This window comes from Pinus tabuliformis, chromosome 7 (genome assembly GCF_031772625.1).
Source record: "Pinus tabuliformis cultivar Carrire ecotype Pingquan chromosome 7, CPIR1, whole genome shotgun sequence".
Lineage (NCBI taxonomy): Eukaryota > Viridiplantae > Streptophyta > Pinopsida > Pinales > Pinaceae > Pinus > Pinus tabuliformis.
Window position 1 is genome coordinate 1,889,762,766 of NC_142293.1, and position 20,591 is coordinate 1,889,783,356.

Consider the following 20,591-nt stretch of genomic DNA (forward strand, 5'->3'; position numbering starts at 1 on the left):
TGTTGGTCATTCTATAACAATATAAGCAAACTGAGAACTACAAACTAATATTCAACTTGTTTCGCTAATATTCAGTCGTTTAAGTTGAGAACTACAAGCTTGTCTTGGAGTAACACCACCTTACGCCTGCATATTGGACACGAATGGTTACGATCAAACCATAACAGAATGCACTTTGCATGAAAACTATGTGTGCACGGTAATTGTTTTGCAGAATCTTTCGTGGAAAACGTATCCTGACAGATAGGGCACATTCCCACATCCCCGCTTTCATTTTCTTGGCGATTTATAACTGCTGGCAACGCATCGATTGCTGCACGAACACTGCTATTTACCCAAACTTCCCCCTCTTCCTCCTCTTCTTCTGAGTCGTCTGAAAAGTGAGTGATGTCAGTGGTGACAGTATCGATATATTCATAATTATAATGGAATTTATATGTATCGTTCTCCAGATGTTGTTTGATATCACGCCACGTGAATTTGGAATTCCAAATAATTTGAGTTCTAAAGATTCCATCCCACAATTCATCTATAAATCTGATAACGATTACATTCTCCGGCAACGTAAATGTTAGGAGATAGTCCTCATTTCCTCTGATAACTGTGCGATCTATGCTCTCTCCCTGCCACTGTTCGTCCAATTCACGTAGACCAACATTCTCTGTGATATTCTGCAATTCACTTCTACTAACATTCTGCAGTGCACTTCTACTAACAGTCACGCTGGACATAACAGTCACGCTGGACACCAAATGCTCCGCATCTACATGATCTTCGCTTCGGGGCCTTCCAGTGGTTGTAATTGCCTCTGTTGGGTTTGGGTTTAGTGTGGCTTCCACGTCTCTCAGAATATCAAGAACCACTTCTCTTGCTTCTGTTCCTTCTTCCACTTCTCTTGCTTCTGTATTATTATTGCTTCTGTTCCTTTCTTCCAATATCCTTTCCGAATGACTCGATTCTTCAGTGGTTGTTGCCTCTGTTACGTTTTGTGTGGCTGCCAGGTCGCTCAGAATACGGAGAGCCACTTCATCCTCGTTATTGTTATTGTTTCTGTTGCCTTCTTCCATTCTTTCAACAATAGATCTGATTAAGAGATATGAAGTTTCGCCTAGCTCTACAATAGATCTGATCAAGAGATAATGAAGTAGATCCGATCAAGAGATATGAAGTTTCGGCCAGCTCAACAATAGATCCCAGCTCAACAAGAGATATGAATTTCCGCGCAGCTCAACAAAAGATCTGATCAAAAGATATGAAGTTCGACCAACTCAACAGTAGATCTGAAGAGATATGAAGTTTCGGGCAGCTCAGCAATAGATATGAAGAGATATGAAGTTTGGCGCAGCTCAACAATAACAGGTTCTGGATTGTTGCTCTGAATAGATCTTTGATTTATATATACATAACCGTTCACATTTTTTGATGGTATAAAGCCGACAATGACATTGCCTTTTGACCCTTTCATATGTAAATTAATGGGCTTTTAATGTTTAATAAAATAAAAAAAAAAATAGAGATATATTTTCATTTTACCATTATTATGTCTAAAAATGACCATAATTATTTTAGCTTATTTGTTTTTTTGAAAGCACTTTAGACAAGACAAGTTCGTGTTAAGTTAGGTTCAAATCTCTCAATTAACATTGTATGGGGTGATCACACCCAAAAATTATAATGAGAGTTGTCCATATCTATTATGTTATGCCAATATAGCCTTACTCCAATTACCAATTCTTTTAATATATAAAAAGAAACAATTAATTTACCTAACCTAAATTCCATTTATTTTGTTATTTGTAAAAAATGAAAGTGTTACAATAATAATATTTCATTTTATATATGATATTTGGAGTAAGATATAACATTGGACTAAGACAAGTTCTTCATTCTCTATCTACAAAATGAGTGGAAGAATCAAATCTCTTTTCACTCTAAATGAATTTTCTATTTGAATTTAATAATTTTATTATTAATTATGATTAATTATAATTAAAATGATTGATTATTTAAGTTATATTATATTTTTATTTTTATTTTTATGCAAACCAAATGTGTTATGCATCTCTACATATTAGGAGGAACAGTGTCTCTCAAGGTAATTACTTTTTAACTATTTGTAATTTTGTAATTGACTCCACATGTAAATGTTTACAAATATTTACACTACAACAACATCTAGTACATAACTTTTTGCTTTTAAATTTACTCTTAAAATTGTTATAAAATTAAAATAAAATTAAGTCTTTATTAAATATTTTGATTTTGAAATAAGTTATAGTTTTTGCACAAGTGATGTTGATAAGCCATGGTATTAGCCCTTGGTATTCTTACAAGGCCTATTTACAAGTTAATAATATGTATGGTAAAATAGGATATCTGTGTTTAAGAAAAGTTAATAATATTTATTGTAAAATAGGATATCCATGTTTAAGAATTTGTATATTTTAATTTTAAGTATTAAGTTTTCATTTAAATAAATGTTATAAAATTAAATTAAAATAAAATATTTATAAAATATTTTGATTTTGAAATGAGTTATGGTTTTTGACCATGTGGTATTGATAAACAATGGTGTTGGCCCATGGTATTGTAACAAATCCGAATCAATAATATCCATGGTAAAATGGGGTTGGATATCCATAATTAAGAATCTAGTTATATTGTGAGTATGAAATTTTTATGTTCTTATTAATTAAATTTAACTTGTTTACAAAATAATTATTTTAATTTATATGGTAAAGTTGATATTAATTTATACATAACACACACACATATATAGGCTAGCACCAAAGTTCTTAAGAGTGGTTGAATGTATCTGGTAGGAGTATAAGCTTTTTTCCCTTATGGAAATGAAACTCAATCCACATTCATAAATAACAACTAATAATATTTGATCCTCTTTAATTCATGATTAAGTCATAATAATTTGTTATCAAATAGTAAAACTACCTTCTTTATTAATTAATAACTAAGTTAGAAGAATTATATAAATCTAATACTTGAAGATTAATTCACATTATATATAAATAATAACAACATTCTTTCTTAGAGGCTTACCTAAAAGAAAAATATCCTTTTCCATTTGAAAATCATACTGCTACACCAAAGGGTTCATGTGTATTTTTTACATGCCATTGCACATAAGAAAATAACATATTAAGACAATATCTTATATTTGTGCATGAAAACTATTATAAAATGACAAAATAAACATCAATCTATGACACATGGTGCATTGTCTTCAATATGTTGATCAACTAGCTCCTTATAATCACACTTCTTGGTTTATTTAGACCCAAATTGTTCTAAGTTTTCCTCAAGGATTATGGGATTCACTTGTGTTCCTGACAAGATACACGAATTCTCTCTCTCAAACTTGTTTTCATCTCCATCTTTCATTTGAGAAACCATTCTACGTATTATAAAGATTTCTCTACCTATTCATGCTTCAAAATTTCCCTCAAAGATATTGATGCCTTGGAGAATGTCCCACTAGTATTCCTCCTTGTTTTTTTAGAGCTTGAGTAATAAGAGTTTTGAAAATCTACTAAATGTTTTCTATTGTGAGAAAAATTGTTTCCAAGTGCTAAGAATATACCAAGTCTTTAACCTGTCCATCCAATCCTTCCAATATTTTATTGTTAGTACAATTGCTTCCTTTTTCCTTAACCATTTTTTTTCAATTTCCACTTTAGCTAGCTGAAGGAGCCTTTTATGGAAGTTATTTTCTACCTCTATGGCCTCCTTCTCAGCACATGCATTATATTCTTAGAGCCCAAGGCCCTCAAGGTGAAATCCTTTTGTTTTTAGGAGTTCGAAGTTTTGGGGCTACCTCATTTGATTTCATCTTATAAATGGTTGGTATCTTACTAGAGAAATAAAACCTCCCATCACTAGAACACCAAAATTAACTGACTCAAAAGTGTGTATCAAAAGCGAGGTCACCATAAATAATAGCCTTAAACTCAAACACTTTGGAGGCTATGTTAACCCTTAATATTTTGACATAGGGTTAATACTAGTGAATTATCAAAAGTTAACCAATTTGATGCTAGGAGGTTGGATATAGAAATGTTAGATATGTTGCTCTAAGGTTGGATATAGAAATGTCAGCTATGTTGAAGGATAAGTGTGTTAATGTCTTCTTAGTGATGAAGAATATTCTCACTATGGTCTTTGTGAGGAGTCACTGCAATTGTTCGATTAGATGCAGTAGAATGGGATGAAAATGCATAATTTCACCTTTTCCACTACTTAGTGCTAGTTTAGGATGTAGTTCCATATAATAATCATTAAATTTAGGCTCGACTCAAATATCTTTGTGGAGAAAGCTCTTGTTGACCTGTAAGCCAAATGTGGCAGCATACAAGAGTTGTGCTTAGTCTTTGATAATATGTTTGGATAGAGGTACTTTTCCTAAGATACAATGATTACTAGATATGTTGAACATGCTTATAGTGAGGAAGCACTGCGTGATCTCAATGGGTAATGAACCTACCTTGTTGATGTTTAAGGATGAATGAGATGGAGTGGAAAAACAAATAGGGAATGTGCATCAACAAGCTGCCAATATTCTTGAAATTCCTTTGGATGTGAGTTTGAAACTATACAAAGGCTCATATTTGGACATGCATTCAAGATTGTAAAGAAAGATGAAATGTGCTCCCCATGATTGGGCAGGGTTGTAGGAGTTGGTTGTTATGGTGGTCCCATGCTTTACCTTATAGAAGCCCTATTCCTTCTAACTCATTTCTAGCCATGGCACTTGTGTTAAATTAACATCAAGTTGTCTTAGTTCAATCGAAATAAGATAATAGTTTTAGGGCTTACTATGTTCATGACATATTATAAGTTATAACTCAACCTTTATGTCTACCACTGGGTTATAATTTATAAGTATATGAAATGGATATGAAAGTAACATTATAATTTATATCATATGGATTGAAAACATGATTCCTGAATGAGAATATAAGACAACTTCCCGAATGAGTAAGCTCTTTGTGTATGTATGCCTCGAATTCATTTTATTAGCCAACATAAACCCTTGAATGATTCCTATGAAGCAGATTTTATGGTTGTCTTTTGGACTGGGAAATAGACCCTATTATATAAGTAGTCACTTTAATGTTTTTGGTTTTTAAATTTACAGAGATTTTGTTTTGAAGTGTTTACTAGCAATGGATATATTTTGAGAGCATAGAAGGAAATTGGAAACCAAATATTGGATTTTAATAAAACTATAATAATATATTTGGAATAAGAGTTACCTTCTAGGTATGATAAAGCTTCATAGTAATGAGTATTTAATGTCAATCCTCCCCTCAAAATTCTGAAGTGTGATTGTTACAGGGAAAAGTGTCTATTTAGAACTGCTCTATCCCACTAAGGTGTGACAGCTGCGTTAGAAACAAACAGAGAAAAACTACTTTTGTTTTTCTCTTATGAATTATAGATAGAGAGGAACAGAAGGACCAACCTCTGTCTTGCGCTAATCCTTCGATTCGATCCTTCTCTTCTTTGATAATCCCCGGCTACCTACTCCCTTGCACACCCAGCTTCAAAAAGTACCTCTAAGATCATAGAAGCATAGCACTATACAAAGACATGGATATATAATCATAAACAATATAGGATCAGATGTAAATTGACCATACAAATGTAACAAGCATCAATGATACAAAAGCATGGAGGAAAACTCAAATAGTTTTTATTGATAAACAAGAAAAGATCCAGGAGGAGTTACAATGAGTGGTTCCGACCTAGCATCAACCTCCCAGCAAAGAAGCCCCTCTTCACCTCAAACAAAGCTTAGATCACCCAAAAATCTGACGCTTGTCTCTAGAAACCAACAACAATTCCTTACAATATGAAAAATTCCATCCTTTGGATCTCTGGGATGAGGGATCCATATATAGATATCTGTAAGGATGATGAGTCAGCTTGTGATTTGATTATTGTCTTCTCTCTGACAGTTCTTGCTTCCACTTGGAGACTGAGGGTCTCTTACTCATCCTTGGTCCAATTCAGTGAGGCAAGTGTCACAGGAGAACTGGAAGCTTCCATTGCCTCTCCACCTTGCGAAATGACACTATCATTTGTCATTTCTCACCCATCGCACCCCACAGAAGGGAATTTTGAAATGCAACGCACCCTCACAGTGTATTTAGGTGAGAAGCAATGCACTTAGCCAGTGGAGCAACCGCAATGATCCTGTTTTGACCAATTTTGAGTATTTTCTCATGGAGAACTTCTGGGAGAAGCTGTAATCTATTGACCTTCTTCCTTTAGGGGTTAGAACAACACTTTTAGGGACTTAGGAGCCCTTTGTTTATGGACATTTTCATGCTTGGGGTTCAGGGTGGCGGTCATGAAAGAATGGAGCAAAAATGTATTATAGTGGGTGAGACACAGGTGAATTCTCTAAATGAATTCTCTTGAACATATCGGCGACACTGACATGATGGATTGGTAGCATTAACCCCAAATGTGGATGGTGTGATGGAACCATGGTGATATGACCAGTGAATGGAACAACCCAACCCGACTAAGATGCGGAGTGAAAGTGTCATGTTCAAGAGCGACTTACTACCAACAAAGTTTCTTCATGTTTTCTTCCCAATTTTTCCCCAGTCATTGCTAACCAGTACCTCTTTATTTTTTTCAAGCTTGAGGAGTATAATATATGCTTGTTCTATAATTTTCCCTTCGGGCAAACCCATCACTATGTTTTAACGAGCCTAGCAATAGTGAAACTCGTTCTTGTCTCTTATGGACAAGTTTGTCGCTATTAGGTTTTAACGAGTTTAACGACAAAAATAACTCGGTCCTTTTCAATTTTAGAGAGTTTGAAAAGGAACGTAAAGGAAACTCCAAATATCCTTTTTCGTCATCAAATCCCTTAAGTCTGAAAAAGTATAAAATAATACAAAAGGGATGAATTTTTGGTAATTTTAACGAGCCGAACAAGATAAGCGCTCGATCTTTTTGTGTAATAATCGACCAGGTCCAAAAAGATTAAAATCTAAAGGAGGGATAGCACTTCCGGTCACTTTAGTGAGCTGGAGAGGCCAATGGCTGGCAATCTTTTCATACCTTACGAGTCAGCTGAAAAGAGCTTAAAGGAGACTCGTTTTTGAGGAACGAGTGATAAATTCGGGTAGCAGCTGATTCCAGGTAAGGTTTGGAATTTTCCAATCACGGCAGTGTCACAAGGATGGCTAACAAGATCACTCTTCACAGCTGTTCCTCAAAAGGGGTAAACAATCAAGTGGAGGTGAATGATCGGCCAATACAGAGTGGAGGTGATGATGAGAACACGACCAAGGCTTTAAAGGTTGAAGTACTACATTCACGATGGTTATTTACCGAAAATTAGTTCATTTTTTAATGAGCTTAAATGCGGGGGGAAACACTTGCTCATTGCTTATGTTTATTTTTTAACGAGCTTCAATTCCGCAATAAAATTGCTCAATCTAGTCGTATAATAAGGATGTCTCATCTAAGATGCCGTTTTTGTGGAGCTTGCACCTTACAAAGCTTTTCTCCAGATCCTTTCTTTATGCAAGTTAGGAAACGAATAATCCTACGAGTTTAAAGGGTTAGAGGACATAAAAATTTAAAAAATAAATAGTCGCTCTTCTCTTGCACGCCAAAAGGTTTGCATGCCCCCAGTTATAGAGAAAAATTTCCAACTTACCAAGAAAGTTTCATCTGCGTAGCGGATAAAATTCTTTCTCGGCGATGCCTATCGAAATAGGCAAAGAGGAGTGGTGTCACCCGGCATAACCTTAAAGAAGGTATCTTATTAAGGAATTTAGACTTCTCTGATCCATAACATTGTCTAGATAATCTTCGGCAAAATCACATAATCAATCTTTTGTCGATGCGTTTCGAACCAACCAGTGTGGTTCATCGTCAGGACAAGTTGAAGAACTAATCTGGCTTAGCTTGATTAAATAGAGTGTGCAGAGACACCAACAACTATATTGCAACGGCTAATGAAGAAATGAGTCAGGTAGAAATTCGACCTGTCTTATGAAAATGTCACTAACTATCCAAATCGGTTTTTGCTATGTATGCACCCTAGATACACTGAACAAAAACCAATACACATCAAATATTTTACCAATCCTCTCCTCTTTTGCCTTTTTCCATTTTTCTCCGTCAAACACATGGTTGTCACAAAAGGTAAGTAATGTTGACGAATCTAGGATATTTATGATAATAATATTCTTCTCACGATGATAACTACTTGTGAGGTAATTGTTACCTTTTCTTATTAGCACAATATTCTCTTTTTATTATTAGATTGTGTTTAATTACTTTGTCAAATAGTTACCAAAACAAAAGAGACAAGAACACAAGATGTTGGCTCTCTGCTAGGGCTAAAACCTCTCACTCTTTGAGAGGAAAATCCGCACAAATTCTTCTTATATAAATTCCAATTGACAAATACCAAGACCATGACCCTGAACCTATTTAGCCACTCCAAGACCAATACACCAATCCTCTTCTTCATCATTGCTGAGATCATCATCACTACTACTGAAGTGATCATTGGTGTATCACCAAGGCCTTCACTACTGCACCATCGAGACCTTTATTACAACTGCACCCTTATTGCACCTTCAACAAGATCTTCATGACCATTGCACCATTGATGCACCTTCACTAAGATATTCATCACAATAATGAGATCTCCATACCGATATATATATATATATATATAGATATATATATATATATATATATATATATATATATATATATATATATATATATATATATATATATATATATATATATATGATATATATATATATTGATTGTTAAATCTAGTTATGTTCTATGCTTAGAGAAATTTATTTCAATTTTCACAGTTAGCTCAATGCATTTTCCTGATTAGCAATCACATCAGCATTAAAGCAAATTGCAGATAGAATATAAACATAGATCGCAGAAGACAATCCAAGACAAAAGGACACAAAATGTGGTGCTAGCCAGGGAAAAACCCCAATGTTGGGAAACCCTTGATGAATTCTTCTTCTATGTTCTTTAATAGTTCAGAGAGAGAGAGAGAGAGAGATAGTACATTCACAACAGAAGTCAACACTTTGACTTATCTTAAATAAGAGCATAGATCATCTCTAGGTAGATGATAGATGAGGTAGATGAACTCAGTTGAAGACATGCTGCTTGAACTGATTCTCCTAGGTGACTCCATCACATATCATAGTGTTGCACCTCATCATCATGTTGTGCTTCACTGTGTTGCACCATGATCCACCCATCATCACTATGTTGGACCTCATTATCATAATGTTGAACCTTATGTTGCACCCTCCTGTACTGCAACATCTTGCTGCACTGACCAGTGCTACCTCATCCTGTACCTCACCATTCCCATCATGCTGCATCTCATTATTGCAACATGATTGCTTGTTGTCCTATGTTCCATGCTCCACCAAGCATCATAGCCTTGTTGTCCCATTTGCTTGCTTCACCAAGCATCCAAGCCTTGCTGCCCTATTTGTTTTTGTTGCCACATGTCCTTGTTGTACCACTTACCATGGTGATGTCCCTTGCAGCACCATGTTGTTGTCCCACTTCTTACCATTTCTACTGTTGTCCCAATGTTTAGCATGCCTTTGTTGGTTACTAGAACTGCTCCAAATATTTTTGTACGCTGTTGTTCATGACTGTTCTGGTTAGGGCACTAGGGCAGCCCTAAACACTTTGCACATTCCTTGAACAACCCTTTGGAAACTCTGGCACATCCTTAAGAGACATCGCCTTTGCTACGTTGTTTCCTAGGGTCAATATCAACCCTTAATCTACCCCTATGCAAGCCTTGTTGTGGTGCTAAGGCCTACGGCCTAGCACACAGCAGTCATGTAGCCTTAGGTCCCTCCAAACAGTGCTTAAACAAACAACCTTTAGCCCTTGAGGGCTTTTCCTAGCACACCGCATGCTCGGCCTCCATTACAACAGCTCAGGCCCTGTAAATAGTCCTCCTTTTCCATGTTGTTCATGCCTCCTTGTGCTACGGCAAGGACATGTTGTAACCTTCCTTGACTATGGCTAGGTAAATGTAGTGAAGGCCTCCTCTATGGTGTTATTTATCCATCCTAGGACTGCGTCTAGGCTCCTTTAGGTAGCGTATAGAAGTAGGGTCTCTTCCCTTCAATTGCTACTAGATCAAGCTCCTTAAGACTGTGTTATGGAATCCTTCTTAGGCCTGCGTTAAGGCTTGTAGAGGGAAGCATGTAGGCCTCCTTCCCTCCTGCATCTTAGGGCTACTTTCTCCTAGATTTCTCTCACACTAAAACCCAAAAAAAGTGGAGGGAAATCAAGAGTGAAGTGTGTGTGAAATGACTCTCAAGTCATCTCATTTTATACTAAAACGTGGAGCACATGTGGGTGTTATTTAGTTGTTGTCTGACCTTGAAGAATTGTCTTATCACACAAATAATTTCATAAATTCATGAATAATTATCAGAATAAGATGATCTTTAGCTCAATCCTACACCTCTCAATGAGAGGGATCCAAGAAAAATATTATCTCCGATAAATAAGATGACCCACATGGAGTTTGGCCCCACTTTCCAATTTTAACATATATATATATATATATATATATATATATATATATATATATATATATATATATGAGAGTTGCACGAAGGTGTTCATCATGATATTCACCTTGTAACTTATGTATTCATCAAGGTCATGACTGAGATCATGATTACAACTATGTTGAGGTCATGACTCTGTCTAGGATGTATGCCACACCGAAATCCCCCTCATCACAGTTATACCAAGATTGTGAGTGTGCCTAGAGTGAATACCAATATGGTATCACTGTGAGATCACCTAGATCCTCCAAATCACACATATGCCAATATTGTGACTATGTTTAGTATGCCTAGACCGAGATCTTCAAGACTGCAGGGAGGTTGAGACTTATTTCTGTACCCATCTGAAAACCACAGAGATGCTTGTCTAAAAATCTATCTTTCTGTGGTGACCCTAGCCACATATATATAGTGGTTTCCCATTATAAATAAGCTGAATTTTCACGTTGAACTGGTGTGTCTCCATATGTGAGCTAACTTGACTTTCTTTCTTATTGTTTTGAGGCCAACTTCTTCAAGAGGGATTGTTCTTGTATTTGGAGGGCTTCTAGACAATTCTATAGACTTGTATACATTAAACATATTCTCCAGAAGGGCTCTTCATGTGACATTTACTCTTGGAATCAATAATAAATCCAAAGTATCTCAATGGGAGCCACTAACAAATAAACCACTTGCTCATGAACCCCATGTAGAAAGGCATATAAAAAATAATTTCATTTCTTTTTATTTCATTATTTACAAAGATCATGTCATTATGAAGACCGAACCTAGTTATACTTTCTTCTACACTCCCTCTTAACTAGGGAGGTATTCATCATGGTAATTGGTCATTCTCAATCTAAGGAATTTCTCATAAGAAGAAGTAGATTGGTAACCCATCTACATAGCATCATAGTAACCAACATTGTTTCCACAACAAGGCCTTGACTGACAGCTCTATCTCTCATTATATCAGAGCATAATGTTGGCAAGATCAATGACTATAGACACCTTCATAATTGTCTCTCAAGGTTCATACCCACCTGAGTGTTCACTGAGTATGACCTTCTAGGACTATTCTTATCTTGGGTTCCCAACACCCAAAGAATATCAATACTCTTTCCTACTCTTACCTTGGATGCCCTACACATCCTCAAAGAGCATCAGATACCAAATGATTACCCAATCCTCCATCCTTTCTTTCCAAGTGAAGACAAGAATGTTGTCTATCGTTCCATGTTAACTAGGGAAAATATGCCCACTCTTGTAAAGGAATGTACCCAAGTTCCCTTTGACTAGGAACTTGGCCAAGCTCCCTCTCAGTTAGGGACTTGTCATAGCTCTATCTTAACAAGGGACTCTCCTTTTCATCAACAACTTCTTATTTGTGGGTCCTTCAGGTGCTTGATTAATTTATTTCCTTGATTCCATGAAATTTAGTTGAGCTTTTTCCTTGTAGGGCATTAGACATCCATCGCTTTCCTTATTGGTTTGTCATGTCATTCCTTTATTCATGAAAAGTGATCTTCTTGGTACATATCTAGAACCTTCTTCATCTGGCTACTTCTTTCTCATCATGTATCTTTCAATAATTTCCATCCAACACATGAATGTTAGTTGTACTTGCGGTTACAACTCTTATTCTAGTAGCCTTGCTTGAACTCATCTAAATATTATTCTAGAAATTAAAACATAACATCAAATCATACCTTACGAGATGACTCTTCATCTTGACATCTTTTTGTAGGTATCCTACATATATGTTGACACGTCTCCAAAATATATCCATTGTCAAGGGTCTCAATCATTTTTAGACTTCCATGAGAGTCTTCATATCTTTCCGAGAATTTTTCCTAGTCAAATATTCTTGGTCCTTTGGATGATGATCTCCTTTATCAGGTTTTCATATCTCACGATCTCTTACCTCCTCACACATTTTGTTCCCATGATATTTCAGTTAGAGTTTCTTAATTTTAGTCAAGCACCTCATACTTCATATGAGGACACTATGTTGATTTCATCTAGTGTGACTTATGCCTTCTTTCTTCCTTTCAGAGGAAGAGATCCTTTTCTCTTGATCATGCTTCTCAAGGGAGAAGAAGCGATACATGTTACTTGCAACCATATGACATGAATTTATAACATTATATACAACCATGCATACCTTATTTTACCTAAAGGTCATCTATGCTTCTTCTAGCAACTTCCTTGATTGAAAAGATCTTCAATCTCTTGATTTGCTTCATTTCACATGTCATCATATCATCATCCCCTGAACTCGACAAGTTGGAGTTTCTGATGAAACACTTTCTTCCTCTCTATATTATTGAACCATTCAATGAGGATTCCATTAGAGAATCTTGACGATATTGCATATCCCCATCCGGTAGATGTTTCCTTTTTGACTTGATGTATGATGAGCCTTTTCCTAGATGACTCCCTTTCCTTCAATGTCTACTGAGGTTCCCAAAAGCTATACCCTTCATGTTTGACTGCCATGGATTTTTTCCTTCATGATTCCCATGGTGATGTCATGAGCTCTTGTTTCTAATTCTTCCATGATGCCATGACGCATCTTATTATAATTTTCATATCTATAACAAATTATTTAAGAGCTTATGATAGGGCCCTTTTTTAGGGATACCATCTCAATCATAGTAGATATGTGCTACTCCCTCCTTCCTTGGTCATTTTCTTCATCTTCCTCCATCTTTTGGGTGATATGAGCTCACTTTTCATAATCTTTCTGTAGCACTGTTCTTTTTTGTTTGAGGATAGAGCCTCCCTTTCCTTTCTACAAATGCTTGGGTCCTCTAACCTTCTACTCTTTTTTACTCAACTTGTCTTTTTCTATCTACCATAGAAACCACAAGTTGTTAAATGAGGCAACCTTCTCGTTCATGGACATTTGTTACTTTTCTTATCAATTATAACAATGATGATTATCTTCTTATCATCTCTCCTAGATCTCCCAATTGATATCTCATGAAGATATTCCTTCATTCTTTGATACCTTCAATTTTGTGTCGATGAGGTCTAAGTGGTATGACCTTTACTGCATTTTAAGAGAACATATCTTCTAGCATTTCATATATCTCTTTTATTGTCTCCTCTCCTGCTACATAGGGACAAGAGGACCTTTGACTGATTTCATAATATTCCTATGAGAACCTTGATCCTTCTTCATGCATTCAAATAATGCTTGACCTTCAGAGACTTTTCCATAGACATCAATGACTTGTCTTCCAGGGGTTATATCTATCCTTCTTTCTTATGCAAGGAATTTCTATGACCCAACCAATTTATAAATCTCCTTGCACACATAGAGTATTTTAACCAAAGCTGATTATAAAATGATAAATACTTACTTGGAAGGAGAAGATAGAATCTTCACCTTGATCACGTTCAAGATTCACTGATGCTTCCTCCAGGTGATCTTCGAGTTGATGTGATTTTATTATAGATCCTTATGGTCTTGTTATAATGATCCTTTTTGGTGTAGAATCATAGATACTTTTACTTGTAGATCCTTTATTGAGTTTCCTAGCATGAAAAACTGAAATCCATTTTCAAAGATATCCTTTGAGACCTTCTTACACTGTCCAACACCAAACACCGAAATTTCTCCAAACTATAAGTTATTGAGGACACTATGGTATGATAGAGATTGTAATGACACCAATTTGGCACCGTTGTTATTTCAAGACTGAATAGAGAGACTCAATTAGCACCGAGACTATGAAAATTACCAAAAAACCTCCTTCTCTTCTTTTGACTGAGATTACGTAATCATATTCTGGCATCGAGATGTCAATAACATAGCACCATGACTGTGGGTAGTATGAGACTATGAAATTATATTTAGATAAGGATCCAAATCAGTCTTACTGTATGACTAAATTGTCTTGCTGTTGTAGATTGATCCTTCAATCTTTGATGTAGGTTTTGAAACACAAAGCTCTTCAACTTTCGTTGATTCCCCTCTTCAAAACTTTATCCTCAAATGTCTCTTACATGTTGTTCCTTTCACTTTAGCACCTTAGCTCTAATACCTCGTTGAAGAATCTAGGGTGATGTATGTAATAATATTCTTCTCACGATGATAACTACCTTTGAGGTACCTTTTAATTTTTCTTATTAGCACAATCTTCTCTTCTTATTGTTAGAGTGTGTTTACTTACTTCATCAAATAGTTACCAAAGAAAAAGAGACAAGAACACAAAATCTTGGTTGTCTGCCAGGGCTAAAACCTCTCACTCTTTGAGAGGAAAACCCGCACAAATTCTTCTTATAGAAATTCCAATTGATGAATACCAAGACCATGAAGCTTGACCTATTTAGCCACTCCAAGACCAAGACACTAATCCTCTTCTTTTCCATTGTTGAGATCATCATCACTGTTGTATCACTGAGGCCTTCACTACTGCACCATTGCTACACCTTCACCAACATGTTCATCGCAACAATGAGATCTCCATATCGATATATATATATATATATATATATATATATATATATATATATATATATATATTATATATATATATATATATATATATATCATATATATGACTGAGTTTTATGAGGTGTTCAACATGATCTTGACCTTGTAACTTATGCCTTCATCAGCATCATGACTGAGGTCATGATATATATATATATATTGATATATATATATGTATATATATATATCGAGATATATATATATATATATATATGAGAGTTGTACCGAGGTGTTCATCATGATCTTGACCTTGTAACTTATGCCTTCATCAACATCATGACTGAGATCATGATTACAACTATGTTGAGGTCATGACTATGTCTAGAGTGTATATCGAGAGGGTATCACTATGAGATCACCTAGATCCTCCACATCACACATATGCTGAGACTATGACTGTGTTTAGCATGTCAAAAACAGAGATCTTCAAGACTACAGGGAGGTCGATAATTTATCTCTGTAACCATCCAAAAACCACATAGATGATTGTTCGAAAATCTATCTTTCTATGGTGAACCTAGACACATATATATAGTGGTTGCCCATCATAAACTAGCCGACTTGTCATGTTGAATAGGTGTGTCTCCATATGTGAGTCGAATTGAATTTCTTTCTTATTGTTTGGAGGTCGACTTATTTAAAAGGGATTGTGCTTGTCTTTGGAGGGCTTATAGACAATTCATAGACTTGTATACATTAAACATTGACTCAAGAAGAGCTCTTCATATGAAATTGACTCTTTGACTCAATAATAAATCCTAAGGCTCTCAATAGGAGCAACTCAAAAATATACCTCTTGCTCATGAATCCCATGCAAGAAAGCATATAAAAAATAATTTCATTTCTTTTTATTTCATTATTTACAAGGATCATGTCATTATGAAGATCGAAGCTAGTTAGACTTTATTCAATAAGTAATTTGTTATGCTTGTAGGCATGTAGTTTTGGATGAAATGATATTTCAATAAGAGTTACAATAATTAGTGCAAGAACAAAGTCCATTTGAGAAACAATGGATATAATTTGCATCTCTCACAACAATTCCCTTCATGGTCGTCATCAAATTGAGCTTTGTGGCATTGTGGAAATGCCCAGAAATGCAAAGGTTCTTGGTAATATGGTATGACCACAGCTGATTCTCCAACATCATCTTCCTCGGCATGGAAGTGTTCTGATAATATGTCTTCAAGGTGCACCACATTTCCTTGTCGTTTCCTTCTTGACAATATGCTAGACCACATGATCCTTGACCTAATGAACAATTATGCATTTTTCCTTGGCCATCACATCCTCAGAGCTTTCATTTTTAGCTAGGTCAACTAGGATAGTCACGATTCTCAAGGTGAAGGCCTTGATGTGATGTCTATCTAGAATGGACAATATCCTAGCCTTCCAGCTGACAAAGTTGGACACCACTTCTAGCCTGTCCTGATCCCTCAGTCCATTCATGGCCATCTCTCTTCTCTTATTTTAGACTCCTCTGAGTCTCTATTTTCCTCCTGGATGTTCTCTCTTTAGATCCCTCTGAGTCGCTACTTCCCTCCTGGAAGTTCTCTGCTAGACTCCCTTCGAGTCTCGATTTCCCTCCTAGAAATCCTCCTGTCAACTGTCGAATCACACCTCTACGATCTCCTATGCACCGGCAACACTGATTTGGATTTCTTGACTAGAAATCTGCCTAGGTAGTGACCCCCTCTACCTTGGTTTTGCCCCGTTAGGTACTATTCTGTCTCGGTAGCAACAACGCCCCACATGCTTCACTCCCTGCAATCTCCCAATAGCTTCCTATGCCCTAACAATTGAAGGCTAAGCCTCTAGACTCTACACAATCCCGACATTGGCTAAATTTCTCCACTAGACAACTACGTCAACCCTCCCGGTCTTTATGTGGCTTTTCATGAGCCTCTTCTACCCTCCTCAATCTCTTCGTTGGCCTCTCTCTGGCTCGAGATGATGATGCAAGCCCTCTATGTCAACCCTTCTCTACTACTTTCTACAACGAACAATTTTTGTCACTTGAGACAACTATTTCTGCTGCAAATTCTCTGATTTAGTTGGTTACTTTAGCTCTCGTGTGATCTCAATGCTCTGATACCATGTTGAAATTTCTAAGTATTGCCCGTTAGAAATTTTATCTATGTGCTCTGGTTCATTTCGCCTACATCTCTAATCAATGACTATGATTATATTTGGCTTGATCCATGTCATTTAGAAACTTCTAACCCAACTTTATATTAATACCCATTTATATTTTGTTTTTCCAAAGTTTAGACTTAGGAACTCCATTAAAAATATTAATTATTTTAATATCTCCTTAACCAGATAGAATCTGACCAAACCATTTATGGGTCTTGTAGATCTCATGTTCTTTAGCCTATCCACTAATTTTCATGGCTATAACACATTTGATACTACCCCAAATCAATAATTACATCATTATTTATCTAATTAAATAACTTGTTGAATGAAATAACAAGTAGGAGATGTTAAACCAATAACTGCAGTAGGATTTCTGTTTGTAAAGATTCAGAAATTTTCACATGGTATCATAGCGATTGTAGATCATAGAACACTGAAGGAATCAACTGAGAGAACTAGCAAATATGCTACAGAGAGGAAACTCTTCTCGAGTGACAACATTGTTTGAGAGCCGGAGGAGCAGCTGAAGGAGTGACCCAGTGCTAGAGGAGTGACAAAAAAGCTCATGCAGTGCTTGCATCATCTTTCTGAGCTAGGAAGAGGAGACAGAGTAGCCAAGAGGAGCTCACGCAGTGACTGTGTCAGCTCTTTGTGCTAGTGTAGAGCCTGAGGAGCTTAGATCAGTCAGTTGTTGGGGTAGTAGGAGCAGTGCAGATTCAATCTGTGGTGTTGGTGGGATGTTGTTCTTGTTGTTGCAAAATAGTGTTGTCGAGACCAAAACAGAGGTAGAGGGAGTCACTGCCTTAATGCATTTCTTTCTAAATAAATCTAGGTCAGGGTTGTTGAGAAGCAACAAAGGATAATTTGAGAAGTGGTGATTCAAAATTATCTGGCGGGAGGATTTTCGTGAAGGAAATCAAGACTTAGATGGAGTCTAGAAGGAACATTTTCCTTAGAGGATTTCTAGCACCAAAGAAATCTAGATCCGAGTCCTGTTGGAGCAGCAATGAGAGAGGGAGAAGAGAACCTATTCTATATCTTTTTGAGCATAGATGGCAGTTAATGGACTAAGGGATTAGGATAGATTGGATGGAGCATCCAACTTTGTCATCTGGAAGGACAGGATCTTGGTAGTCTTGGGTAAGAATTGCATCAAGGATTATGTCTTGAAAGTGGTTGTTGTTCTGATCGATGTTGATCCTCTCAAGAAACACAAGGAGGATCAAGCGTAGGCGAAGTGCATGATTTTGGATAGGTTCAAGGATCATGTGGTCACACACATTACTGAAAAGGACACAACAAGGGAGATGTGGGAGGCCTTGACCACCTTGTATGAGGGAACTTTTGTTCAATGGAAGATGATTCTTGAGAGCTAGTTGAGACAGTATCAGATGAGGAGAGAGAAGAAATAGATTCCTTCCTTCTTAGGTTGCAAGGGATTTGAGACCAACTGACTTCTCTGGGGTCTACACCAGATATTGATTTCATGGTCAGGAGTCAGGAATACCCTAAATGCAGTCACTGAAGATTGGAAGACCTTTGTCTAGAGAATTTTGGGCAAGGCTTCTCTCCACACTTGGGAGGAGATGTGGGCAAATCTTCGACAAGAAAATATCAAACTATTAACGAAGGTGGGAATTAGTGGTAAAGGAGTCAAAGCCAAGAACGAGGAGGAGGAGGAGGATGCAACTTTCGCATCATCGGGACAACAAGGGAAACAAAAGAGGAAGAAAAAAGGCATAACCAAAGACAAATGCTTCAGGTGTGGGGAACTAGGAAATTTTGCCACACAGTGTCCTCGGAAGAAGGAAAAGGAAGAGAAGTCTAACTCGAAGGCTGCTCCAGTGAAATCTGATGGAGAACGTAAGGATGACGATTGCACCATGAGTGCTCATGCACCTCTAGAGAAGAGGTGGGGTGAAATAACATTGTAGTCAGAGGAATACATGGCTGGGGTAGGATCGTTGAGGTTCCCAAAATCTTGGATCACATACGGCTACGGGAAGCCCTTCATGACAGTAGAAGAATGATAGGAGCCATTTGGTGTGAGGGATGATGGAGCGACAAAGGCGGAGCTAAATTGATAAATTATGAAGCAGCACAATAGAGTGTTGGGCAGTGATGGAGGCATAGAGTATATGCAACAATAATGCAGTAGCATCAGAGGGTCAGCAAAGATTAGCAACAGAGGTAGATTCATCATCATAGGGTATCCAAGCTGATCAACATGTCAACTTTTGGGTGACTTTTTTAGTTTCTTACTTCACAGCAACTGAGTTGCAGTGCAACAGTTAGCAGTGGCAGTGCTATTGGCAACACGATGCAACATATTGAGAAGGAGCTACAATACAGATGTAGTAGTGACAATGGCAGTTTCATGGGCAACAATACAGATTGCAGGGCAGTAGGCCAAGCATCGGCATCGCATTGGAATGATGTTGTGTATCAATGTGATACTTCTGTTGGGAAGTATTTTTAGAGCACATTCCTTTCTAATAGGGAGTGTTTATTTTTGGGCAGCATCGTATGTGATCTAGCTTTGAAATTTTGTGGAGGGGCTAGAACACATGAGATCTCCAAGACCAAAAATCATTTGGTGAAATTCCGCATGGATTGTATTTTATTAAAATAATTAATATTTTTAATTCAGTTCCTAAGTCTAAACTTAGGAAAATTAAATTATTAATGGGTATTAATGAAAATATGGGTGAGAATCTTCTAAGAGATGAAGATCAAGTCTAATTTAATATTAGTTATTAATTAGAGACTTAATATTGACCATTGATATCTCAACAAGAGAAGTATAAATGGACGCTTGGGGTTAGTTGGAGAGAACACATCGAGAGATTGAGTAAATAGATATTGTGAGGTGAGAAGTTATTAGGAGAGAAACCGATAGGGGATGTCTTGGAGCTGAGAGGCAATGATAGTTCAGGAATATAGACAGGGAGGTGGACAAAAACTAGTAGAGGTAGCACAGTATTTGGGAGAGTTGACGTTGGGCCAGTATGGACCCACGCAGCCTTGATGCAGAGCTAGGAGGGCCAACATAGGGGAAGAGTTTCCTTCCACGCCGAAAGTCGAGGAGCATCCAAAAACTGTAGGAACATCTGGGAAAGATGACATAGTGGGTATTAGTGTTAACACAATGCCTTATAAAGCTCCACATTGGTCCACGCAGTTATTGCGAAGGGGAAGCAAAGTTTTAGCCGTGGCTAGCCAAATTTGTTGCCAAATTAGTCAGATTCAACTAGGTGAAGTGAGGTAAAACTCTCTTAAGTTATCTAAAATTCTATTTCTCTATCACAAGTTATCTGAGAGGGAAA